The following is a 23,745-nucleotide window of genomic DNA, read 5'->3' on the forward strand; positions in this document are numbered from 1 at the left end:
TGTACGTGAGAACATTTTCCAATAACTACACCCCCGCCCTCTCCATCCTGCAGTCCTGCTGAGCGCCCATTTCGATGGCGTCGGACTGGGTCTTGAAGGGAGCCAAGCGACCTTAGCCAGGCCTGGCAGCAGCTGGGAAGAGGCGACTGGGGCATTGTTTCAGCCCCTCGGGTGGGGTCCTGCAAGGGGAGGGGACGCGCTAGCCCTCCCAGGGGACGCGTGCATCAGCTCGTCCCAGTGCCTGGGCTTTGTGAAGTGTCTTGAGTTACCATGGAAATCCAAAGGAACGCGGAGAAGGGCGCGAGGGGGTCGGCGGGTTCTCGGGTCGTGCCCTCCATCCCCTCTTGGACCCGGGCCCTGCAGCAAGGCCTATCGGGAGTTGTAGTCCCAAGGCGGCGGCCGCGCGCAGCGCGGAGGATGTAGGGCGCCACGGGTCCCCGCCTCCCCCGAACCTGCTAGCTTGAGGTGGGGAGCCGGGGGAAGGAGCCGTCGAGTCCGTGATTGGCCGAGACTGCCTCCAGTCCCCACCCAAGTCCCCTCCCCCGCTCTCGGCTTCAGACTCCAGCGCCCGGCGCGCCAAGGCGGCGATCGAGCGAGCGCGCGTGCAGCCGCCGCCGCCGCCCCGAGCACCCGCAGCTCCCGCGCCACCGCGAGACAGGAGGAGAACCCACCCACCGACGGACCCTCGCAGCCGCGGCATCCCGAAGGAGTGGGTGATGGCGGGGCGGGCGGTGGGCTCATTTTCCCCGGGCTGGAACATCCATCTCACACACTCTTGTTTCTCCGGGAGGCGCACAATAGGGCGGGGGTCCGGGTGCGCCTTGGGCCCGGCCGCTGGGGACGCGGCGAGAGGTGTGGTTTGGGATTGAGGCCGGGCACCCCAGGCTAAACTGGGGCCCGAATCAGTTTCTCTTTGTAAGCCCACAGAGCTCCGTGCGGTGCCTTGCTCATAGTAGGCGTTTAATAGGTGCTCGGGAGATTGTAAAGAACTGGGATGAGGAGATGGCTTGGTTGGAGAGGGTTCACTCCTAGCGCACAGTAGGCGCCCAGCCTCACTCGTCGAGGTGTAGTGAATGGCTGGAAGGCTGGGCGGGGGCTTCTGGCCGTGGGCCGGTCCTGTCCGAGTCCCTAGATTGTTGCTGTCATCTGCCCCTACCCATCACCCATACACACCCTCTGTCCCTCTCCCCTCAGAGTTGGTATTTTCCCAGCCCGGGCCGACCTGGCGGTCCGTTCCACTAGTCCCAATAACGAGGCGGACGCCTGAGGACGATTCGCCTGCCGCCTCCGAGGCACCTGTCTGAACCACAAAGGCCGCCTGCCGCTGCCCGGCCCAGAGCGGGCGCCAAGCGGGATCCTTCGCTTGAGCCCATCGCGGGAGCCCTCCCCGCTGCATCGATCTTGGCGGGCGAGAGACGTCGACGCCCCAGGCCTGGGGAGGAGGCAGGAGTCAGCTGGAGAGAAGCTGGGATGGGGAGAGGCGGACGCGAGGCTTCAGTCAGTTTGAGCAAGGATGGGAAAAGATGGGAGATGGGGAACAGGGTGGGGATAGGTGACTGAGTCTGGGAGGAGGGGTAAGTGGAGACTAGGGTTTGAGGAGGAAAGAGAAGGGTCTGAGGAGGGAGAGGAGCTTGGAGCAGGTGGCACGAGACGAGGCTGGGACTGACCGAGAATGTGGGGGGAGGAGGGATGCAGGAGGGTGGAGACTGCCCGGGCTTGAGGAGGGTAGACGCCAGGGAGGAGGAGACCCGCGCGGTGAGGGGGAGGGGTCTCCCTGGGGAGGGAGGTCTCTGGGGAAGGGAGGGGCAGGCAGCTGGGGGGCGGATCTCTAGCCGAAAGACCCTCTGCTCTAGCGAGGGTCCTGGAGGTCCTGTGGCTGTCTGGGCGTGGCTCCAGGACGGGGCGACAGGCCCAGGATGGCGGATCCGGGACCGAGATGCCTGTCCATGCGAGGAGCTTTGTCTCCCGGCTTGACACCAGCCCGTAGGGACTCGTTTAGGGTTTTGTGATAATCCGCGGCGCCGCAGGCACACCCTTTTCTTTCTTGGTCCGGCGGCAGATGCTGCCAGGGAGGTGGAATGGGGGACGCCTTCCGCCGGGGAGACCCGGAGAACAATAGCCAGCCCTGGTACCCGCCCGACAGCGAACTAGGGCCCTCCAGAACTCAAGTGTACAGCTTTATGGTTGTAGAAAATGCTCTCGGAGAAATCACAGGGCACGTGCTTGTCCCATGGGGTTTGTGTTGGGGCACCAAGCCCCGCCATTAGTTCCCTGGTGTGAGACGCAGGTCCCCAGACTGTGGGACCGGCAGACAGACGCCGCCCCTGGCTTTAATACCTTCTGGCAGCGGCGCCGCCTCCCGCCCCTCGGTTGACCAATAACCAAGACGGTCAGGAGCGACCTACGGAGGTCGCCTCGGTGCTGAGCGGGTTCCCTGAGTAGCCGGCTTTGTCTGACGAGGGGGCCCACATCGAAGGTCTGCTGTCTGTTCATAGAGGGAGCAGTTAGGGCTGGTGCGGATTGTGGTAAAATGGGAAAAAGCAGGCGTGCAGATTACCGGGCACGGTGCGGCCACTGGTCTTCGGGCTTGCAGCCAGGGGACCGTTGCTTCCCTTTGCCAGTGGCCACACCCAGGCCAGCGTAGCCGTCCTTTGCACATTTCGCCGGTATTGTCTGCTGACCCAAGACGGGGACGGCTCTGTGATAGGAGGTGTCTCCTTGCCCATGGGAAAACAGATGAACAGAAATAGAAACACAAAAAGGGGCTCAACAGAGCTTTCCATGCACTCGTAGTTTTGCTTGCTGTCTAAGCATCTTTCATGCCAGGCTGCAGCATCTTGACATGTGAAATGACAGCCAAACCCAGCATGCTGTTTTACAGATTTTCTTTGATAATCATTTAGCTGATATTAAAAGTGACTCTTTAGCATAGATTTATACTTTTAAATTGCCATTCATTAAAAAAAAAAGAAGAAAAATAGCAAGGCAGAAGAATTTTTATTCCAGGAGTGGAGGAAGCTTGGCTAAGTGACAGACAGAGCATCATAGGACAAATTGGTGTGACGTTATTCGGCATGAAGTTGACCAATGAGCATTTTGGCTCTCTTAACCTAGCCTTGAAACCTCAGGATTTTTTTTCTTACCTGGGTTGATGCATAAGGTGAGGGGCTGTGATGTGACTGTTGCCTCTTGCCCAGAACATATGGTAGCTGCCAACATGAAGGCCTCCTACCTGGGCCGTACCCAGTGGCAGCAGCAGTAGACTCTGTCCTGCTCCTTTTAAAGGGTGCTGCTTTGAGGAAGTGCCTCTCAGAATTTGCAAAACTGGTCTGGAAGGACTAGCTGGAATGCTGTTCATTGGATGTTTTAAACTAAATTAATAGACCTGTCTATTTCTGGAGTAGGTGAAAACCAGGAAAGTCAGTGTTCGAACACCCAACATCTGACGCTGAAGGTTTTTTTCTTATGAAACAACTCCAATGGGAAATGTGTTTTCATGTCATTTCCCAAGGGAAAAGTTTGAGGGGTGAATGTTTTGTTGGTTTATTCCTCTTGGAAGAACTTTATGGATTTGTTTAAGGGTGTAATCCTGTTAAAGCACTGTGTGAACATACGACCCAATCTTTTCCTCCTGGGGGGTCAGTTCATGGATAAGGAGTGTCAGTATGACCAGCCCATTTCTACAGAGAAGAGAGAGAGAAAGCAGCACCCCCCTCCCCCCGCCCCTTGAAAATGCCTGGGAAACAGAGGAGAGAGGCAGGTGGCCTCAGAGAAGGACTTTCTGTCCCTAGAATTCCAGCATCCCATTCTTAACTCCTATTTCCCTGACCTTGGAGACCTCAGCTAGGTGTGCAAAAGATGTTCATGAGACATGAACACCTGGCTGTTTTCAGCATAGCCTCTCCAAATTGCAGGCATAAACCAGGCAAGTTTCAATATTCTCAGTGCACTGCATGTTTCCACCAATGAGAACAGTCACCCAGCAAGGCAAGTCTGCACAATTGGCCAAAATTAGATTTGAGGACTTGGCATAGGCTTCATCTGTGGTACCCCTACTTCTCCCTGTCCTTCTGCCCTGGATAGCTGAGAATTCTCCCTCCTTAATAATAGCTCCTCTGACACAGAATTCAGCTCCAGGGAACTGTAGGCCAAAGGCCATGACAACTGTGGACAAATCTCTGGGGTAAATTAGGACTTAGATAAATATTGAGAGCCAGAGAGTTGGTATTGTTAGAAAAGTGAATGTAAGACCCAATCTCTTTCTGGTGTAAAAACTAACCAAATTCTGATAGAATCTGATCCTGTTCATACATTTTTGTTTTCTGAGCTATGGGAAAATATTTCAGAAAAGTCTTCTAAGACTAATTTCACAGGAGCCTGAAGGAGAACAATAATACAGGAAATCTTTGTCAATGTGAAAACCTGTAGGGAGAAGTTGGTGTAAAATGAAATCAAATGAGAATAACAAGTAAGAGGGTGTTTAATTTCCTTGCACTGTTAGTGAATAAATAAGAAATAATTTCAAGATCAATTTGCCTTAAATTTTTAATATGAAGATGAAAGGGTCAAATACTATGGTATGAATCTTTTTTTTTTTTTTTTTTGCTATGGTATGAATCTTTAATGAACTTTGATATTTAGGTACAAAAGCAGACACATTATATACTTCAAAAGAAATTCATGGAAGAATACTCTTTATGATTTGTTCTATTTCTTTTGGGGGGGGTAATTAAGTTTATTTATTTCTTTATTTTTAGAGGAGGTACTGGGGATTGAACCCAGGACCTCGTGCATCATGCACTCTGCCATTTGAGCTATACCCTCCCCCTGTTGTATTTCAATCTTTGAAATTTCTTCAGTTTAAAATAAATGGACTAAACCATAGCGTCCTCTGAGCCTCTCACACCCTCCCATCAATCACAGCCCAGTTTTGTGCTTGTTGCCTTGCCTCCTCCCACCTGGACTCCCTCCTTACAATCCAGACTCAGGCAATGTACCTAGGAGAGAGAGCCTGGGTTTGAGCCAAAAAGCCTGGTGTCAAATCCCAACTCTGCCATTTTCTGTCCGTCTATCCTTAGGCGACTTACTTTTCTCACAGGGGCTCAATTTTTTCATACGATGGGGCTTCCATGAATTAATATATGTATAGCACTGAGAGTAGAGTCTGGCATCTGGGAAGTGCCCAATAAGTGTGGTCACCATCAGCACCATCAGCATACTCTCCCTCCAGAAGGTGTGTCCACAAAGGCAACATTTTGATTCCCCCTGTTAATCTTTCATCCCAACCAGGGCAAGCTGCTGTGGGGTATCAACAGTAAGAACAGAAAGAATGATTAGGACTCCTTTCTGAAACTCCCACTCTTGCAAAAAGTAGGAATAACTCTATACTGACTCTGAGCCCTTTAAGCACAACTGTTTTCAGCATCTGAAATCCTACAGGGTTAAGAATGTTCCAGAGGAGCTCTGACCCCAGGTTAGCCAAATCATCCCTGTAGATAGAGTTGGCCTGGGAACTCACCCTTCTCCTACACCATCTAAAGGAACAATCAGGCATCCATAACGGGTGAGATGCTATCATTTCAAGGCTGTTCTGTTCTTGGTGTAGGAAAGAGTGATTGTGTTTGGTTGATGGCAAATTGTTGAGAATAAAGATATCTCACCTTTTCCAGCTAAGAAATAAACTTGGTAGCACAGAATTACTTATTTAACAAACACTTTCAAAGCACTTATTCTGTGCCATGTGGGGTTCTTATTCCTATGAGTTAAATACAATACTGTTGTTATCCCGTTTTACAGCTGAAGCAATTGAGGTACAGAAACCACCCAGCTAGGGAAGTGGCAGAGCCAAGCTTTAAACCCCAGAAGTCTGCTGAGAGTCTGTATAAGTCGGGGTTTCTCCAGAGAAAGAACCAATAAGGATTGGCTTATGTGATTGTCGAGGCTGGCAAGTCTGATGTGTGTAGGCAGGCCAGCAGACTGGAAACTCTCAGGTGGGAACTGAAGTTGCACGGACCCTGTAATGGTTAGTCTTAAGGCAGAATTTCTTCTTCCTCTGGGAAACCTTAGTTTGTCTCTTAAGGCTTTTCAAACTGATTCTATGTGGCCATCCCACATTTTCAAGGAAAACCTCCTTTACTTAAAGTCAACTGATTGTAGATGTTAACCACATCTATAAAATACCTTCCGAGCAACACATAGAGCTTTGTTTGATTGAGTAACTGGCTACTACAGCCTAGCCAAGTGGACACAAAAATCTAACCATCACAGGGTCCGTGCTTTTGAACACTATCCCAAGCTACCTCACTTGTTGGGTGTAAGGTTTGTAATAAACTTAAGAGTTTAGCAATGGGCTATTCCATTACAAAATGGTGCTCCTTACTTTGTTTAAAATAGACTTTGGCCCTTTTTTTTTTCATCCATGTAGCTTCTAGCACAAAATACTGCTCAGAGCAAGCATTCAATGGATAATACTAAGGAATGACTGATTGAATGATTAAGATGATATTTTACAGGATTTTCCAGCCATCGAGACCTCTGGCTCTCCATTTAAACTTAAAATCACATGGCTTAAGTGAAGTTGAGGTTTTGTGAACGACTAGATTCTCTGGATTCAAAGTGGGAGAATATCTGCATTCTGAATTGGGTGTTGTGTCCCTCCTCACCCCCTAACATCCGGCCCTTTTCATTGGCTCTGCAAAGTTTTTTGAGTCTATCACTGCCGCAGCTTCTTGTGAATGTGTCTCCGTACACAGTAGCAGAGCCCAGGACTCGGTCACACCCTCTTTGTGTCACTTCAGTGTCCATAGACAGGCTTTTCCTTTGTTAATTTCAAATCCACCATGGGCTCCCCCGAATTTCTCAGGCCTTGGGTCTTTATTCTCCCTGCTTTTGTCTGGTCCTGTCCTTCCCTTTGTCCTTCCCCAGAGCATGATCCACTATTGATGGCGAAGTCGCCTCCTTTCTCATTTTTAGCATTTCAACCATATTTCTGCCTTTGTGGATTGATATTTTCATTCTGTTATAAAATCCAAACATAGCCCCCGATTTTTTATTTAATGTCTTTTTGCTCCTGTTTCCAACAGATGTGAAACGCAACTTTAATGAAGTTACTTGGAATGTGTTAAGTTTGGCATGTTGCCCAGTATTTGGGCTACACACATAAAAAATGGTGACTTTGGGGGACTGAGGGTGTATTTTTTAAATATTTGTATTTTCTAAACTTTTTAGTGAAGTGTAACAGCTAAAGTATACAAATCATCAAGTGTGTAGCTTTAATTAGTTTTCACAAACTAAATACAGCCATGTAATCAGCATGTGAGCAAGACACAGATTACTGGTACCCAAAATCCCCCTTGTAGTCACTACTCTTCCTCCAAGTTCACAAACCACCATCAGCATGGATCAGCTTTGCCTATTTTTGAACTTTTGTACAGTTGGAATCATATAGTGGGTACGCTTTCACGAGTGGCTTCTTTTGCTCAGCATTATGTTTGTTGCATTTTATATGTTAATTTTCATTGCTATATAGCATTCCCTTGTGTAAATGTACTACAATTTATTTATCCATTATGTTGTTAATGGCCATTTGGGTAGTTTCTAGTTCATGAATAGTGCTATTGGGAACATTCTAGTACATGTCTTTGGGTGGATGTATGTGTGTTTCTCTTGGGTATATATTTAGGAGTGGAATTCGGGTCAGGGCTATGCATGTGTTGTGTTTTAGTAGACCGTGCCAAATAGTACAATAAATGGTGAAATTGGGAAAAAAAAATGTCACTCCCAAGGCATGCAATGCTGTGATTCAACTGTTTTTTAGAAGTCCTAAAGGCTGGCAAAATTTTGTGTCTTGATCTTATTCTTATTCTTCAGTTAAAAAAAATAGATCTTAGCCATGTCTGATTCCACAGTAGCAGAAATGAACATTTTTAAATGGATGGCTGTGCTTCAGCCTTGGTCTGGCTACAGCAACTTTCTTACTCCTGTTTCTAAGGGAAAAGCTGAGAATCAGATTATAATTGCAACATAGGTCCAAAGATCATTCCAGAGATATCCTGTCAGCCTTGAACAAGATTAACAAGGGATTTTTATTCGACTGTTTTATTTATTGTATTGGGTCAAAATAACAATTTTGAATTGTGTAATTTCTGTGGCTTAAAAAAATTCCTCAACAAGTGTCAGTTTGGAATCACAAAGTTCAGATTTCTTATTTGGGGATTAGAATTATAGCATAAAGCTCATTTTTTTGTGGGTTTCTAAAAAGACTTAAAATGCACATGATTTTTACAATGGGATTATAATGGAATAAAACCTCTGCAACTACTGGAAAACAATAAAGATGAGACACATAGATACGAGCAGTAGCTTCCGGATCATGGAGATGGGCAAACGCACTTCCTCTCCATGGCTGGTCTTCACTGTTGGCCCAGGAAAGACGGCAGCCATCAACATGGCCAGTGTAGATCAAGGGCAGAGATTTAGGCACAGTTATAGGATGATGGTAATGAAACCTTTGCCACCAAAGGAGCGTGACGGGGCAGTCATGATTTCCTGAGTTGGCTGGTTTTTCCTTACGAGACCCATTCACTGCCCAAGTTGTTCCCCAGAAAGAATTTTTTCCTGTTATGTTTGGTACTGGTCCTCATACAAGCAAATGAGGGAGTTCAGATTTATCATTGCTTTCAAACTTAGACGTACTGCTTGAACTCTGAGTCCCTTAAGCACTTAGATATTTCATATCTCTTTTCATAGAAGACTTAATTTTGTACTTTAAACTGTATAATATTCCAATATTTAACTGATTGTAAGACCACTTATAGACCATTTTGCTAATACAGCTAATGTAATGCCTGCTTATTTCATGAAACCCTTGTCCGTACACTCACATAATTTTTACAGAGTTGTAAACACAATATGGATACTATTCTGTATTTTATTCTTTCATCTGACATTAGAAGAAGACTTTTCTGTGTCTTTGCCTAATTCAGAAATGTAAACTTTTAAATGGCTGCCTACCGTTTCACTAGAATGTACTATATTTAAACATTTACTTATTGATGAACATTTGGATTATGTCCAAGTTTTAAAATTTTTAATACTGTTTACATCTTTGTGAACATCACATACATGATTTTATTACCCAGCTGATAATATGTTTTTGAGAATTGAGATCCCCTTAAAAAAAGGTTTTGGTGCAGGGGATGCAATTTTACTCATAATGCTTGGTAGTTTTCACATAAAGAGAAATGCATAAATACATGTTAATGCCTTGAAAGACATAATAACATGTTGCAGAGTTCCTTTATCAGAGAATGCTTTCTAATGAGTCTTAGTTGGCAAGTTGGTCATCAAAAAATTTGTGTTAATACAGGAATAAAATTGTCTGAGATAATCAGTCATTTAAAAAACAGAACCTGCAATAATAACTTGGAGGGCAAAGGACTCCAAGTGAAACAAATTTTACCAGTAAATTCTACAAAATTGCATTGTCTCTTAATAGCAGATAGCACCAAAATTTGACCATTGTGAAAGAAATTAAATGGTCTCCAAGTTTTGGAGAGATGGAACAGTATGAGAAGCATCCAATACTTAGTTAAATTCTAAATATCTGCCAGTAGAATGCAAATATCCAGAAACTAGCAATCAATGTTGGAGCAGCCTGGCAAGTGAGAGAGAGGTTTACTAACCATCAGTACCCACACTTAAGTTGCACTGAGATGTTATTTGAGACAGGCTTGAACCTCCTCTCACGTGTCTCTAGGGTGTGTGCAAGGAACAGTGCAATTTCCAGGAAGCAGCTTGCACATAAGAGAGAGGTGGGGCTTGAATCCTGACTCTGCTACTTCCTAGGCATGAGAGACCTTGGACAAAGTCATTTAATCTCCCCAAGCCTCAGTTTCCTGGTGATTTAGAAGGATGCTAATATCTTTCTCATAGATTTATGAGGAGGACTCAAGGGATAACATGCCCAGAGCCTGGCGGGCTGTGGTAAGCACTAAGTAAGCGGAGCTAATAGTGTCTCTTGGTGCTAAAGTTAGGTGCTTTGAGAGGGGTGGGTATAGCTCAGCGGTAGAGCACATGCTTAGCATGCATGAGGTCCTGGGTTCAATCCCCAGTACCTCCATTAAAAATAATAATAAAGTGAGGTGCTTTGAGGTAAATAAAGGTATATTACAATATTGTCCAAGTACATGACTATCAAATGAGCAGGCTGGACAATAGAGTAGCTGGTGCAGAGGTAACAGAGCACACCGGAAGTTCAGTCAAAGTGGCTCGGTTCCCTCCTCTGTACAATGAGATGGAGACCAGATGCTATCTGGCAGCTCTGATGTTCTGTGACAGCCACGCTGTGTTGCTGCTGAGACTGTCACAATTCCTTACCAGGTAAAACCAGCAAGGCTTACAGTTCAGCACTACCTGTCGAAATTAAAAGTGCACACACCCTTTTACCCAGCAATACCACTTCTAACAATTTATCCTAAAATGTACAAGTATATGTGCACAATGAAAAACAGGAAGGGGTATTATTGCAGCATTATTTGTATTAGCGAAAAATTGGACCCAACCTAAATTCTCCTCATTGGAGAGCCAGTTAAATACATTATGATCCATCCTTACAAAGAAATATTATGCAGCCATTAAAAATAAGGCAGATAATTTCTGCTCTGATATAGAACAATCTCCAGTATATATTGTTGAATAGGGAGAAAGCAGGCAGAACAATATTTAATGGATGCTGCTATTTATGTGAAATAAAATATATACATATATACTTAAATTGCACAGTTAACCTTGGAAGGAAATACAAGAAAACCTACGATGATGCTGGTCTTTGGAGAAGGACTGGAGAACTGTTCACTATTTCTATGGTTTTAAATGTTTATCATGTATATATTTTACCTGTTTAAACAATAATAATTTGGCAGCCCTGGCTGGCTTGGATCACCTATTAGGGACTCGAGAACACTCGAGAAGGGTACAGGTCTCAGCCCCATGCTCATGGCTTATGTTCTCAAATGGACCCCCAGATGGAGGACCCCTAAATAAACCTGCAGAGTAGGGCTTTCAAGCCTACTAAAGAGACAGAATGTGTAACCCATTCAAAACAGAAAGGCTTTGGGGCCAGGAAGTGAAGATGACACGTTACTACTGACTCCCAAATACATTGCTAGCATTTTCCCTTTTAGTCATTTTCATTCAGGAAAATTTGGCTTGAATCTTGGGATGCAGAAGGTGAGAAGTGCTCAGGGGGCATCATGAACTGCGTGCATGTGCTCATCCCTTCATCTCTTCCTTCATGGAACGGGTGCTTACTGAACGCCTGCAGCGGGCTGGGTGTCATCACAGGATACTGGGGCTGGAAAGAACCTTACGTGACATTTAATCATTTCACAGAGGAGGAACCTCCGGGGCAGTTTAACTTCCAGTGAGCTGTATCCAGTGCAGACAGTTTCCGGTAATTTTCCCTCTTTCTTGTCAAATGACACGTTAAAAGACCCCTGGATTCTCCTGCAGAATTAATTCGTTTGAGTAGTGTTCCATTCTGCTTTGCATTCTGGTTACTTGTGGGCATGTTTTCTCTGTAAGGACAATGAAGACAAACTCCTGGGTTCACACCCTTGTGTGAGCCCTTCCTATGACTTGCTTTTAACCAACAGAAGATGGCAAAAGTGATGGGGATGTCATATCTATGACTATCATGTGACATAAGACCCCATTTTGCTGGCAGACTTGCCCTAGAGACTCTCCTGCTGGCTTGATGGAATAAGTGGCTGTGCTGGGAAAGCCCACTTGGCAAGAAATTGGATGGCCCCTGGAAGCTGAGTGGCCTCTCGCTGGAAGGCTATGACCATAAGGAAATGAGTTCTGTCAACTACCTGAGTGAGCTGGGAAGGAGTTCTTTGCAGTCAGATCTCCAGATGAGAACATAGCCCGTCTAAAACCTCGGTTGCCATCAGGCTGTAAGCAGAGAACCCAGGACTCCTGACCCACACAAAGTGTGAGGTAATTAATGTGGGTTGTTTTAAGCTACTAAGTTTGTGGTAATTCTTTAATTACTACAGGGGCACCTCTGTGTGTGGAGGTCCAGCAGAATGGGGCAGGGCGTTTTGCCCAGATTGGTGGGGAGAGGGGCTGGGATGGAGCTCTGCCGAGGAATTCACTAGAAAGCAATTGTGGGGGTGGTCCACACTCCATTAAGTGGCCCTTTTCGATGTATGCAACCTATTCCGGAAGTTGTTTCAGCCCGTCCTCGGTTGTTTTTGCTGTTGTGCTTTGTTTGGTGGTGGGAGGGTACTTGTTGAGCAGCAGGGGAATGGGGACAGGCTGAAGGTGGTTTTAGGGGCAACTGAGCACATCCTCGCTTCCTCCCCTCTAGCGTGCTGAGGGAAGTAACAAGGGAGGATGGAAAAGGAGGAGATCTTTTCTTTATCTGCAGGAATTGACACAGACTCACTGTTTCCCTGAGCCTCCAGACCACCCTCAGCAATTTTCTTCCTGATAAAAATCAATGACGATACAATGATGAGTTTCAAAATATATTTCCTGTATTGTGTGTATATTTAAGGAGATCGTGTGCATAAGTGCAGTATGCTTTTTAAGCTTGTATTACAATGTCTCTTGTTTCTTATTTGAGAATCTTTGTTCACGTGCTTCATGCTCTAGATGGTCAATAAGCAGCACAGAAAACGTGGTCTTTCCTCCTAGGATTGTAGAATCCTCTGTTCTCAGTTAGGATGTGTGGAAAGGTTTTGTTTTTTGGTTTTAGGTTTATTATGAGCTTGGAGTAATCAGAGAGTTTTTTGTTTTTGGGGGTTTTTTGGATAAGACTTAATCATAATCAGTATGGCCATTGAGAAAGACTCTATAGGTGAAGAGACAGTCCAGAGCCTGGGAAACATAGCTCAGGGCTTCTCTCTTTGTGTTTCCCCACTTCTAGGTAGTAGTCAACAAATTGAACATTTGCGGGGCCCTGTGCCAAGTACGACACAGATGTTAACACAAAATACCTATAATGCAGTCTCACCCCTCCGGCGACCACAGACTGAAATGCTAGCAGAGAAGCAGAGGCTTGAGATTCTTGAAGACAGGGATTCTCCAGTATTCATTTTGAAGCCCACCATCCAGGATGGTAAGGGGCACCTAGAGGGCGTCTGTCTACCTGGTGGGTGATGGACATGTTGGTTGGCCAGACAGAAGGTAAATAGTGTGACAAGGATAGCCCAAAAAGTGAGCTATCTGAACCCCGTTGCATCCTCATTCATTGCAGTGTTGCTCTGAGGTTTAGAAATAAAGCACATCTGGTACCATGCATGGCACATACAGGGGCTCAGGAAATTTGATTGACCTTAAAGGACGGATAGGTTGTTTTTGCCTCGGTGAAAATGATTTTATTGCTTCCCCCACCCCTGGTTTTATAAATAATATGTGTTCACTGTGAAAACGTAAACAATATTTAAATGTATAAGAAAGAAAATAAAAGTCACCTGAAATCTCACAACCCTAAGACAGCTGCCATTTGCATTTTGGTGACCTTCTTTAATGCATCTCATTATGTAGACACACCCACACACATAAGCCTATTCTGTTTTTTGTTTCTTGTTTTAACATTTTTTATTGGTTTATAATCATTTCGCAATATTGTGTCAAATTCCAGTGTAGAGCACAATTTTTCAGTTATACATGAACATATATATATATTCATTGTCACATTTTTTTCTCTGTGAGCCACCGTAAGATCTTGTGTATATTTCCCTGTGCTATACAGTATAATCTTGTTTATCTATTCTACATTTTGAAGTCCCAGTCTATCCCTTCCCAACCCCCATCCCCTCGGCAACCACAAGTTTGTATTCTATGTCTATGAGTCTGTTTTTGTTTTGTATTTATGTTTTGTTTTGTTTTGTTTTAGATTCCACATATGAATGATCTCATATGGTATTTTTCTTTCTCTTTCTGGCTTACTTCACTTAGAATGACATTCTCCAGGAACATCCATGTTGCTGCAAATGGCGTTATGTTGTCGGTTTTTGTGGCTGAATAGTATTCCATTGTATAAATATACCACATCTTCTTTATCCAGTCATCTGTTGATGGGCATTTAGGCTGTTTCCATGTCTTGGCTATTGTAAATAGTGCTGCTGCGAACACTGGGGTGCAGGTGTCATTTTGAAGTAGGATTCCTTCTGGATATATGCCCAGGAGCGGGATTCCTGGGTCATACGGTAAGTCTATTCCTAGTCTTTTGAGGAATCTCCATACTGTTTTCCATAGTGGCTGCACCAAACTGCATTCCTACCAGCAGTGTAGGAGGGTTCCCCTTTCTCCACAGCCTCTCCAGCATTTGTCCTTTGTGGACTTTTGAATGATGGCCATTCTGACTGGTGTGAAGTGATATCTCATTGTAGTTTTGATTTGCATTTCTCTGATAATTAGTGATATTGAGCATTTTTTCATGTGACTATTGATCATTTGTATTTCTTCCTTGGAGAATTGCTCGTTTAGGTCTTTTGCCCATTTTTGGATGGGGTTGTTTGGTTTTTTCTTATTAAGTCATATGAGCTGCTTATATATTCTGGAGATCAAGACTTTGTTGGTTTCATTTGCAAAAATTTTCTCCCATTCCGTAGGTTGTCGTTTTGTTTTATTTATGGTTTCCTTTGCTGTGCAGAAGCTTGTAAGTTTAATTAGGTCCCGTTTGTTTATTCTTGCTTTTATTTCTATTGCTTGGGTAGACTGCCCTAGGAGAACATTTTTGAGATGTATGTCAGATAATGTTTTGCCTATATTTTCTTCTTGGAGGTTTATTGTATCTTGTCTTATGTTTAAGTCTTTGATCCATTTTGAGTTTATTTTTGTGTATGGTGTGAGGGAGTGTTCTAGCTCCTATTCTGTTTTAATTGTTGACAATTTTCATTCTTTTTTAAAAAGAATTAGATTTTCCTCCTCCCCCATTTTTCTCTTATCCATTCCTCTTCTCCAACTAAATACCACCTCCTCACCCTTCAGTAACCACTGTAAACAAACAGGGGTGCTTTCACCCATATTTTACTCCATACACATTATTGTGTATAAATATAGATAGATAGATAGATAGACAGATAGATATAGATAAAGATATAGATATAGATATAGATATAGATATAGATATAGATATAGATATAGATATTTTTCAGCCTTGTTCGTTTTACCAGAATAGGATCCTTTTATTTCTGTGTGTGTAGATGTCATGGGTACATGTATTGGATTTCTATTTTGGTAAAATATGTATCATCTCTACAACTTGCCTTTCTTATTACATCTTAGAAGAAGCTTTAAGCCAATTGATATGGATCTAAGTTTTAAAAAATTGCATGATATTCTATGACATGGATAATGTGATATTGTGATATAATATGAAATATATATTTGGTCTTCATCCCCAGTTCCTGGCACAGAGCTTCTAAAACTCAATTTTCTGATTGATTGGAGAGAAAAGTGTCTTTTGTTATTCATAATAAGCCCCTTTCAACCTTACCTGAGTTTATGCTAATAAGGTGACTCTCCCGGGCTGGGTGCTGGTTGCCAAGGGAACCAACTAGGCGATTAGAGAGTTGGAACTTTCAGCCTCACCCCACCTCCCAGGACAGGAAAAGGATTGAGAGACTGAGCTAATCACCAATGGCTGATGATTTAGTCAATCATGCCTATGTGATGGAACCTCCATAAAAACCCTAAGGAATTTGGAGAGCTTCTAGATTGGTGAACACATCAAGATGCAGGGAGGGTGGTGCTCTGGAGAGGGTATGGAAGCTCCACGTCCCTTCCCCATGCCTTGCCCAGTGTATGTCTTCCATTTGGCTGTTCCTGAATTGTATCCAGTAAAAGTAAAGTGTTTCTCTAAACTTTGTGAGCTGTTCTAGCAAATTACTGAATATGAGGAGGGGGTTGTGGGTATCACCAATTTATAGTCGAATGGTCAGTGACAACCTGGGACATGCAGTAGCGGCAGTCTTGTAGGACTGATCCCTTAGCTGGGGGGTCTGCGCTAACTCCCAGTGGTTAGGATCAGAAGTGTTGTGAGTAGGGAAACAATTTTCCTTTAGATAGTACTGGATTTTTCAACCATTCTCAGTTGATGAACTTTCAGTTTGTTTCCAGTTGTTTGGTTTTTTGCCTTACCAGAAGTGCTGCAGTGGACTCTCTGTCCATGTCTCCTTATGTTCTGGTGCTTTTATTTCTATGGATGGAGTCTTAGGAGTGGATTTGCTGAGTCAGAGTTCTTTTTACAATTTTAATAGAGGTCTTTTCAGATTGTTCCCCAAAAGCATGTAATAATTTACATTTCCATCAGCAACGCCTGCACAACCTCTCCCAACCCAAGCCCCTCTTTTCCCAAGTCCTGCCGACATCAGGGATCACTCTGGAATTTTTGCCAGTTCTGATGGATGTGAAGTGATACCTCACTGTGACTTTTATTTGCATCTCTTTGATTATTGGTGAGGTTGAACGTCTCTTTATAAGTTGTTGATCATTTAGATTTGCTCTTCTGTGTGTCACATCGATATCCTGTGCCCGTCTTTCTCTTGGTTTTATTTTTCTTATCAATTTGTAAGAGTTCATCGGTGTCATATACACTGCACGTTTCTCAAGCTATTTGTTGCTTATTGACTTTATTTCTATGATACCATTTTTATATCAAATGATATCTTTTTCTGTAATACCACATTCTAATATTTTTATTGTTTTATGTTTTACATTTAAATAAATTCAGATGAATGACAGATTTGGGTATATGCTGTAAGGCAGGGGGCCAACTTAATTTTCTTCCAGACAAATAGCCAGTGATGCCAGCCCCATCTATCATTAAGTAAATCATTTTTCCCCCTGCTGGACTGAAGTATCACTTTTGTTGGATTTAATTGAAATCTGCTACGAAGCACCTTACTTTGCTCCACTTATCTGTCTAATCATATGCTGATACCATACAGCTTTAATTACAGTTATTTCATCTAGTGTCTTTTATTATTCCTAAGGAAGTCCTGTACCTACCCCACAGTACTCCTTTTCATAGTTTTCTTGACTCTTCTCAATTCCATTATTATCCATTTCAAAATTAACCCTTTGGGAATTCTAATAGGAATTTTATTACAGTTCTCTATTAATTTTGGGAGAATTGACATTTTATGGTATTAGTTTTTCCTATCTGAGAATATATTTGTTTCACTTTGTTTAGCTCCTATTTTATGTACTTTGAGAAGTTCTATTAAGAATCTGTGCCTGTCTTATAGTTTTTTGTTTTTTTGTGAAACTGTATTGAGATATAACTTACCTACAATAAAATTCACCCATTTTAAATAGTGTACAATTCACTGATTATTAGTATATTTAAAGTGTTGTGCCACCATCGTGCAAATTAATTTTAGCAAATCTCCATCAACCCAAAAAGAAAACTCAAGCCTATTTGTATTCACTCCATTTCCTACTCCCAACACTGGGTAGCCTCTAAACAAAATAGATCCAAACAGAGAAAATACTTTAGATCTAAAATAGATCCAAATAGAGAAAATATATTTAGATTCATCTTTTCTGGACCGTTCTTAGTGGGGGTTTTTTGTGTTTTTTTTAATGCTTAAGTGTTTTCTAGTGTTTTTCACTATTGTGAACACAAATTTTTTTCCTATTTCTATTTCTAGCCATCTGGCTGCTAGCATAGGGAAAAATATATTGATTTTATTATATTTATCTTATAATCTGTTGTCTTATCAAATTTCTTAGGTTTTCTAGGTGTACAATCATAACACAATTTATCTCTTTTTTCCTACTTTTATCTTGAAGATTTAATTTTCTTATCTTACTACATTTTTTTAGGGAATTGCAAACATCATTTAATAATCATGGTCAGAGAAGGCATCCCTGCTTTCTTCCTGATTATAATGGCTATGACTTGCCATTAAAATGTAATTTATTGACAACTCTTGATGAACTGCAGAGGCAGAGGAAGTCAAAAGAAGGTTGAGAGGGAGTTACCTCTCCATGGCCATTTCTTCTAAGCCTGGTATAAAATAGACATTTCCTTAATCATTGGCTGGAGCTGCACTGTATAGTGCCTTAGCCACTGAGTTCCTCAGTTTCAGGTGTCACATTTCAAGTGCTCAGTAGCCACATATGGCTACTTGTTACCTCATTGGACAGCACAGCTCCGAGACCCTGGGTCAGAGGGGAGAAACCACCAGTAGGGCTTCTGTCCAGCCTGGTAGCTTAGACTGGTGTTTACAATTTTAAGGGATTACTTAAAAGAAAAAAGATGTGACAGAGCCTGAAGGTGGCCCACAGTGTTTAAAATATTTACTCTCTGGTCTTCTACAGAAAAAGTTTGGAGACCCCTGATCGAGTATTTGCCTCTCCAACTGAGTCATTTTTATATACCCTCTTTCCGATTTTCATTTTACAGTATCATCTTTTTCTTTAAGTAGTTTTGCCTTTTGAAAAAGAAAAAATTTATCAATGCCATAAATAAATAACTAGAAAAATAAATGTATTGAAAGCCAACCTATGTTATTAAATTCCAATAACAAACTAGACTTTGCTCTTTCCTTTGTTAAAAAAGGGAGATTAGCAAGTGCGAGGTATTAGAAAAGACACACGCACCACCTGAGAGGTTTTCCGTGATGTAATCAGAAGCTGAGAAAGCGAACTGAGAAAGAAACCACCTCCTCGCTCACGATTCAAGGTCGTTTATATCTCAAAATGTGTACAAGTGTCCCTGGCTCACTTTATGGCTGCTTTGCTTTTATGAAATACTTACATGAGTACCTGTTTTTGCTAACCGAAAGAGGATTTTCGCGTTTAGGAAAAAAGGCAAAAGACGAAAACAGTGTTCAGCTTTCGTTTTGCTGAGACCCTTTATAGAGGCGGCATGTGCCTCAAGCCTCACATGGCGCCGCCAGGCTCCTTCCCCAGGAACCACATTCAGCATCACACCTGCCATTGCTTTGAACTGTGTCTGTGAGCATCTCTGTTTCATCGGGATTTATTTTGTGCATCCGTTAGCAAGATGTCACCTCACATAACTGCTTCTTTGCTTTATGCCATTTTGCTTAGAAAGGTTTCATAGGAATGCTCTACTTTCTGATGAGGTATAGGGAGAATACTGTGCCTCCTAAAATCACCTGTAGCGATCCTCAATTTTGGAACACCAAGCTGAGGACAGAGGGGATGGGGAGCATGACTTTGGCTTAGGCAATGGCTGGATTTGGGGCAACCTAACTACAGGAGCGATAACTTAAGACACCATCCTCACCTTACCAGTGAAAGGGCGTGCAAGACACATTTGCATTCTCTTTATAGTGTAGGTTAGAGCACCAGGTGTAAATTTATAATTGGGCTATATCACTTTAACCTCCACAGAAATGTCATCACTAAGTTAAAATTTAATAGTATTTCCTCAGCCTTTTATTGATGTTTGCTCTATATTAAAAATGGCCCTTGGGAAAATATTTCTGCACCTTCTGCAAAACTGCAGTCAAATATATCCATGTTTCTTGTTTCCTTTAAAGAGTAATCCAATAAATTCCTTCTAGAATTATCTACAGAGAAAGCAGACCTGCTTTTTCAGCAACATTCTGACTGAAACCTTTTGAATGTTCAGTTGGATAGAGGGGAGCAAGGAATTATTTGGGATTCAAAATGCCTTCCCTGGTGGGTGAATCAGTGCCTCCATTTATCCAATGAGAAGAGTTTTCCCCTTCCATCCCAAACCATTCCCCCTTTGACTGAACTGCTGGGAAGTTTAGCATTAAATATAATTCCTACTGAATTATAGCTCTTCTTTTTCTGATTTCTCTTTAGCTGTCCTCTTTTTAATGGAGTTTTGTTGCTTTTAGGTCAAATTTGCTGAGGTGTAATTTACATACAATAGACACAACCATTTTCAAGGTTCATTTAAGAGTTTTGACATATTTATACCCTTGAGTAATCACTAGGATGATCAAGGGATGGAATATTTCTCTTCCCCCCAAAAGTTCCCTTGTGCCTCTTTCTATTCATTCCCCTCCCCCCTCCTCCTACTCTCCCCAACCAGTAATCTGTTATCACTGTAGGTCACTATTTCTCTACTAGGGAGAATTTGCCCCTCAGGGGACATAAAATAATGTCTGGAGACATTTTTGGCTGCCACAACTATGCAAGTGAGGCCAAGAATACTGCTAAGTATCCCACAAAGCACAGGATAGTCCCTACAACGAAGAATTAACTTGCCCCAAATTTTAGTTGTGCCAGGACTAAGAAACCCTACTACAGCTATAGATCAGGTGTGCAAATGATGGCCGGCAGCTCAAATCCAGCCTCACTGCCTATTTTTGTACGGCCCATAAGTTATAATGGTTCCCATGTATACTCTGTCATGACTGGCTTCTTTCACTTAGCCTGATGTTTTCAAGGTTAATCTATCTTGTAGCATGAATCAATACCTCTTCCCTTTTTATTGCTGAATAATATTCCATTACATGTATAGGCCACATTTGTTTATCCATTCACCTTGATGGAAGTTTGGATTGTTTCCACTTTTTGGCTATTATAAATAATGCTTCTATGAACATTCTTGTGTTAGTTTTTGTGTGAATATATGTTTTCATTTCTCTTGGATTTATACTTAACAGTGGAATTTCTGGGTCATATGGTAATTCTGTAACCTTTTGAGGAATTGCCAGACTGCCTTCTAAAGCAGCTGCATCATTTTTCATTTTCACTAGCAGTATATGAGTGTTCCACTTTCTCTGCACATCTTCACCAACACTTGTTATTATCTATCTTTAAAATGACAACTGTCCTGGTGGGTGTGGAGTGGTTAGCGCATTGTAGTTTTGATTTGTGTTCCCCTGATTGCTGAATGATGTTGAGCATCTTTTCATGTGCTTATTGGCCATCCGTATATCTTCTTTGGAGAAATGACAATTCAGCCTACCGGGAATAAGATAGTGGGCCCTTTACCAAGCAGGGCTTGGGTACAGGTCATCAGATGCCTGATGTGGAGTCTGGAGTCTGTCTGGTCCTCAGCAGCAGAAGAGATGCACACAGTCTGGGCTTGTCCAGTGCCATATGCCCTAATGGGGAGTCTCAGCATGTTGGACTCTAGTCTTTAGACTTGCCTTCAGAGATTAGCCCTTGGCCTGGGCAGGGACAGGGGAGGAGACTGCCAGGACTGGGAACCTAGGGAATCTGACCAGCCCTTCTGAGAAAGAGAGGGTTTATAAAAGTAATTGGGTGTCTGTCATCTAGTAGGAGCAGGTGAACAAGAATAAGAGGAAATGCTGGCATTCAGGATGAATTAAATGGGCAGACAACCAGACTTCCCATTATTCCCATTTACTTGCTTTTAAGAGATGTAGACTTATTCATCCCTTTTGTTGGTAGTTACTCAGCAGGTGCTTCACAGCCCAGCAAGGGCTGAAGGAAAGGCTCATTACCTCTTTTTGTTTAAGTGAATGAAGGTATCTCCCTTTTTTCGTATTCAACCAGGAAAAGCCTTTTGAACCCTGTACAATCAATTGCTCCCTCTCTCCAACTAGTCATTCAAGGAAGACAGACAGCCATATGGGCTGAGTCAGAGAAGGTGTTCATCTCCTATTTTGCAGCCATTTGAAAAGACGCTGTCTTGTCTGCGGCCCAGGTGAATGGAGTGGAAGAAGGGGCCATTCACTATTGCCCGTGGAGGTGACCCTGTCATTTGCTCTCCTCACTGAAGAGGATGCCCCTGGTGCTGGCTTGGTCCTAGAGTGGGGTGTGGGGTGTCTTTCACTGAGATTGGGGACACTGGAAGAGGAGCCAGATGGAGACAGAGTGTGATGAGCTTAGTTTTAGATGTGATGAGTTTGAAGGGCCAGTAAGACATCAGAGCAGAGCAATCCCATAGGCCATAAGGTGTACAGATGAATGGTAGCTGAATACATGTACAGGAGATGTTCACTTGCTAGTGAGTTGGCTGCCCTGGCACGGACTTCCTCAGCGTCTATTCTGGTGCTACTGCCCTCTTAACCAGGACTATCATCAGTGCCACGGCTGGTTTATTATAAAAATATGTTTCTAATCAAATAATGCAGAGAGATTGAGTCCTGCTGCAATCTCCTTTCTCTGGGACAACTGCACTTAATAGTGTTATGCCAAAAGCTCATTTGTATGTGAGCTTATTTACATATATGTGAATATGTAAAAGTGAGATTCATGTATAAACGATATTTCATATTCATATATATATGAAATCTCATTTAAATATAAATATACAAGTAGATACACGTACCATGGGTCCTGTTCTGTAACCTACTTTCTTCACTTAGCGCCATATCATAGATCACTTAGCGCTGAATAATAGATAACCTCCTGTGTCAGTACTTAGAGATCTGCATGATCCTTTTCAATGACTGCATAGCCTTGTATTGTGTGAAAATGCCATTATTTATTTAAACAGTTCTACTGACAGGCCTTTGGCTTGTTCTCAAATTATTTGCTATTATAAATAACAATGCAACAAAATACCTACATAATACATTTTGTGCAGTGGTCCGATTATTTCCTTAGAAAAAGTTTTTAGATGTAGAATGTACATTAAGTTTCAGATGTTCGGATTCCCTTCCAGGAAGGTAGTACCAATCTGAACTGCTAACAGTGTATGAGGGTGAGTGCATCCGGGCATTGCTCTCTTTTATCTATGCCATGAGGATAAGTGAAAAACGTAATTTCATTGTCTTCATTCACATTTCTTTGATTATTAATAAAGTTGAACCTCATTTCATTTGCTTATTAGCTATCTGTGTTCTCCCCACCCCCGTGGGTTACCTGTTTATATCCTTTGCCAATTTTTTGTATTGGAGTATTTGTCTTTCTCTTAAGATTTATAAGTGCTCTTACATATTACAGGTATCCTTGGTTATATGCCTGCAAACATGTCATAACCAGTTGTTGTTTGTCTTTATTAAAAGTTATGTGTGGTATCTTTTGCTGCATTAGTTTTTCACTGTTATTTTCGTCATAACTATGTCAGTTTTTTGCTTTATGGTTTCTATCTTTTGGATTATGCTAAGAAAAGCTTAACCCATCCAAAATGTATCAACATCTCTTCTATGCTTTCCGCTAGTACTTTATACTTTTATTTTTCATGTAAAGTGGGAATCTAATGATGTTACTTCCTCGCTTGCCACATCAGCAAGCCTTCCTGCTGCACTCAGCACCTAAGCCCATGCTCTTGGCATCTCCTGACGGGCCTCGGATGATCTGGGCCCTGCCTGCTCTCCAGCCTCATTCATCAAATATATCAACCATCCCGAATGCACTGCTCTGTTTGCATCTGGAATGCCCAGGCTTGTCTTCTCCCCATCACCTGGTGAACTCCTAAGCAACCGTTAAGACTCGCCTCAAAGTCACTTTTTCTGAGAAGCAGTCCTTTATCCCAGTCAATGTGAAGTGCTTCCTGCCTCTTCTGGTACTAACACAGCTAGCCTCTTAACTCAGATTGAAAATTTTGTTGATGCATTTCTTTCTACCACAAACTTGTGAGCTTCTGGGGTGTGGGGAGAGGGACGTTGGAGCAGCATCTGGCACTTAGTACATTACCATTTAGTAGGTGCTAACCTACCCCTGTGATCTGCTTTGCATCTTAGCAAGCTCAATGCACTAACAGTGTGGAGGCCAGGAGACCAATCAGAAGTATCCAGGTAATAGTGATGTCCTTGTTCAGGTAGCTGATAAGGGCCTGGCCTGAGGCAATGGTTTTAGAGC

The 23,745-nt window shown here is 42.8% G+C and overlaps 1 protein-coding gene across 1 annotated transcript in view; it reads left to right on the plus strand.

The window, feature by feature from the left end:
• Nucleotides 1–481: 481 nt before the first annotated feature.
• Nucleotides 482–23,745, plus strand: part of DPYSL5 (dihydropyrimidinase like 5) — an 81,820-nt gene continuing 58,556 nt past the window's right edge. The window contains exon 1 of the mRNA XM_032497211.1: nt 482–709. The gene's annotated coding sequence lies outside the window, so the exon portion shown is untranslated. The remainder of the gene's footprint in view (nt 710–23,745) is intronic.

Source organism: Camelus ferus, chromosome 15 (assembly GCF_009834535.1).
Source record: "Camelus ferus isolate YT-003-E chromosome 15, BCGSAC_Cfer_1.0, whole genome shotgun sequence".
NCBI classification, from domain to species: Eukaryota; Metazoa; Chordata; class Mammalia; order Artiodactyla; family Camelidae; genus Camelus; species Camelus ferus.